The sequence below is a fragment of the Grammomys surdaster genome, unplaced genomic scaffold (assembly GCF_004785775.1).
Source record: "Grammomys surdaster isolate TR1022 unplaced genomic scaffold, NIH_TR_1.0 166, whole genome shotgun sequence".
NCBI classification, from domain to species: domain Eukaryota; kingdom Metazoa; phylum Chordata; class Mammalia; order Rodentia; family Muridae; genus Grammomys; species Grammomys surdaster.
Window position 1 is genome coordinate 15,255,443 of NW_021604614.1, and position 4,175 is coordinate 15,259,617.

Sequence of the window (4,175 nt, forward strand, 5' to 3'; positions counted from 1 at the left end):
TGAATGGCTCCCCCTGGCGGCCTCCTCTATGAATGGCTCCCCCTGGCAGCCTCCTCTATGAGTGGCACCCCCTGGCGGCCTCCTCTATGAGTGGCTCCCCCTGGCGGCCTCGTCTATGAGTGGCTCCCCCTGGCAGCCTCCTCAATGAGTGGCACCCCCTGTCGGCCTCCTCTATGAGTGGCTCCCCCTGGCGGCCTCCTCTATGAGTGGCACCCCCTACAGGTCATCAGCTCGGGACTCAGTCTGATTTGTGTCCTTGGCTGGGCAGCGCTCTGTGCTCTGCAGTAGGGCGAGGAGCTGCCTGGAGCTTGAAGCTCTCCTGCTGCCGGCCCCCAGCTGATTCTTTCTTGCTCAGTGTTCCCGCCCAGGCTGACAAGGGTTTGTCAAGGGTCCCTGTGGCGAGTGCTTGGTAATTGAATGGTGCAGGGACTGCCCACCTTCCAATCACCGGGTATGTGATGTTATTGGATATAGGGAAAAAAAAACCCTCTGCTGTGTTGTGAGCAAGCAAGAACAGCCATGACTGCACAGGCTCAGTGTGCAGGACACTCCCGTGCCCAGGATAGCCTCTATCTCTTTTGCTGTTTGCAGTTTTCCCAAGATGACCTGCCATTTCAAAACAATCCAAGCCAGGTGTGGTGGACCCGGCCTCATACCCTAGCTCTCAAGACGCCAAGCAAGAGGTTTGTGAACCTAAAAGCAGCCTGGGCTACAGAGAAAACTTTGCCTCAAAAAAAAAAAAATGGGGGGCTGGGAAGGGGTAGGTGGCTCAGTCAGTAAAGGGCCTGCTTCTCTAGTATGAGGACCCACCCGAGTTCAAATCGTCAGCATCCTCCTGAAAACCCAAGCGCAGCCAGGGCTGGGGGTTGCAAAACCAAGCGCTTTACCGACTGAGTGATCTTTCCAGCTCTCACACAGACCCTGCTGTGACAGTTAAGTGTCAGGTCTAAAAATAACATTGGGGGATCATGAGACCTGGAAAGACCCCGAGACGGGTTAGGAGTGGGAGTGGGAAGCGACAGCGGATGGGCACAGCTGCTCCTGGTACGTGGGCTTCCTGTGCCCGGAGCTGCGCAGCCTCACACGAACTCCTCAGCTCGGGTCTTTAGATTTCACAAGCAGCTGCTCACAGGGAATTTACCAACTACAAAGAGTGAAATAGAAAGAAAGCCGCTTTAAAAAAAAAAATAAGAGAGGAAAGGAAAAGCCGCCCACTGTTGCCAGTAACTAGGGCTGGATGAAATAAGAGATATTTTCAGTTTTTGTCAAACTTTGGTCTTTTTCCAAAATGCTTAAATGATAAAAGAAGGCCAAGCGAGTGTGGGAGAGGATGCTACAAGCCCAGGTGAAGGCAGAGGTTTAGATTCATGAGAAACCTAACAAATTGGTATTGAAAGTATGCTATTAATAAAAAGCCTTCCTTTCAGAAGGTGGCTTAGCATAAGCGCTGGCTGGGCCGAGGTGCTTGGAGCATAAAGTTTCACTAGGTTCAAGTTTCCATTATGACTTTTACAAGCTGTGTGACTGAGCACGTCACTAGGCGTCTCTGATCCTCAGTTTCCTTGCCTACTAAATAGGATAATTGACAACTACTTCTGTTAACCAGAGAAAACTCAATATTATTCTCCAGGACACACTCAAAAGCCTTTTCCTTGGGAGGGGGCTCGGGAGATAATTTAAAAGACAGGTGTGCTGGGTGTGTTGTGTCAATGTGACACAAGCGAAAGTCGTCTGAGAGGAAGGAGCCTCAATTAAGAAAATGCCTCCTGAAGATCGGACTATAGGCAAGCCTGTAGGTTATTTTCTTAATTAGTTATTGATGGAGGAAAGCCCAGCCCATTGTGGGTGGGGCCATCCCTGGGCTGGTGGTCCTGGGTTCTATAAGAAAGCAGACTGAGCAAGCCATGGGGAGAAAGCCAGTAAGAAGCACCCCTCCATGGCCTCAGCATCAGCTCCTGCCTCCAGGTTCCTGTCCTGCTTGAATTCCTGTCCTAATTTCCTTCCACTATGAACAGTGATTTGGAAGTGTAAGCCAAAAAATAAACTCTTTCCTCCCAAGTTGCTTTGGTCATGGTGTTTCATGACAGGAGAGTAACTCTAACTGACACAGGAGGAGTAGACAGAAATGGACCAATCAGATAAAAAACAACAGCCAAAATAAAATGAAACGAAAACAAAAAAGAACCCTCTTTAAAAATTTTTGCATTTAGGATCCAGAATGTGGGTCAGCCCCGTGTGTCCCAGGCTGCTCTGAAGCTCACTCTACAGCTGAAGGTGACCTTGAACTCCTGATCCTCCTGCTGGGATGACAGGCCTGATCAGAGCTACCATGCCTGGTTTTTGCCCTACTGGAGATGAAACCCAGGACTTTTTTTTTTTTTTAAAGATTTATTATTATATATGTGAGTACACTGTTACTGTCTTCACACACATCAGAAGAGGGCATCAGATCCCATGACAGATGGTTGTGAGCCACCATGTGGTTGCTGGGAATTGAATTCAGGACCTCTGTAAGAACAGTCACGTTCTTAACCGCTGAGCCATCTCTCAGGGCTTTGAGTGTGATAGGTGGACACTCTCCCAACAGAGCTGATTCCGTTTATAAAGCTTGGCAGTTTATTTTCATCTTTTCTAGAACTTCAATGGTGATCCAGCAGGGGTACTCAGCCACACCTCCAAAAATACCCTCTTGCCCAGAGAGAAAGGGAACTTGAATCCATCCACAGCCAGTCCTGTCCTTCTCTGTCCTGTGTCCAGCCATCACCAAACCCTGTGTGGGACTACAGGTCTTTTCAGGGGGAAGGATGGGAATCTGGGTGACTCAGGGTACAACCCTGATTGGTTGGGACCCTGGGAAGTAGAAGGTGGGATGCTCTAAATTTGGAGACCCTTGAAGGCAAAGGTCACTGCTGGGGACACCAAATGAGGGACTATGGTAGTGCCTCTGGGACAATGACTGGGAAGAACTGAAACTAGGTCACATCCCTCAGTCCCTTCCCTGTCCCTTCCTCGGGCATTCCATCTGCAATGCCCAGCACGCAGGGAGTCTCTTTGTAACCTTGCAGACCAGCCTGAGGTTTGCAAAGTGCCAGTCATGTGCCTGTAGCTGTGTGGTAGTGTGGTCGCAAGTGCTAACCCAGGCAGGTGACACCAGCCTGTGTAGCAGTGTCACAAGAGACATGCCATCAGGATGTGTCCAGGCTTAAGTGACCAAATTGCCCTATTTCCTGAAGAACCAGGAACTGGGACGCTTATACGTAACAGTGTGTTTATATTTGGGCAATGAAAACTTACACTGAAAACATACCAGTTGATTGATTGGTGATTGATTGGCAGAATCTCTCTGCATTGTTTGGTCTGTCCTCTCCGGTCCTAGCCTCCTGAGTGTTGGGGTTACAGGCAGGCACCACTTCCCAAGCTAAATATAGTGCCAGTGATGTCCGGCTCTCAGCGATTTTTTTTTTTTTAACCATGGTGTGATGCAGAAGAGTATTCAGTAGGAATTGGTTTGGGAGTTTTGATTTGGGGATCTGTTCCTGAGCTAGCAATATGACTCAGGATCCTGTTTGTGGCACTGGTTGGTGGCGGTAAGCTTCAGGTCCCAGGGGACCATTACATCATAAGGAAAATGGAGAGTCAAGGAATGCTGTGTGGTGGCAGAGCAGTGACAGTGGCCAAGTGACACACTTATGATTTGACTTGTAACGGTGCCTTGAGCCGCAGTTCTATGAGGAGCCACGTGTCTTGCTCAATACTCACCTTATTTTTTGAGATGAGGTCTCCCTCATTGATTAGCCGGCCAGTGAACTCCGGGGTCTTCCTGTCTCTGCTTTCTCAGTGCTTAACACTCCTATAGCTGGGATCTGGTCTCAGATACTTTGATAGCAAGAAGGATTTTCTTCATGATGCTTCAGTTTATAATAAAAGCTTGTAGTTCTTATGGGATTGTTTTGAAGATAAGAAGGTCATTGTAACTGAGAGTAGGAAGAGGGAGTGAGGGAGGGATGGAGAGAGAGAGAGAGAGAGAGAGAGAGAGAGAGAGAGAGAGAGAGAGATTGGGTATCTACCAGAGAAGACTACTCTCAGATCTGGGTTCAAGCTATTAGCAAGTCTTTTTGTTTGTTTGTTTGTTTGTTTGTTTTTGAGATAGGGTTTCTCTGTATAGCTATGGCTGT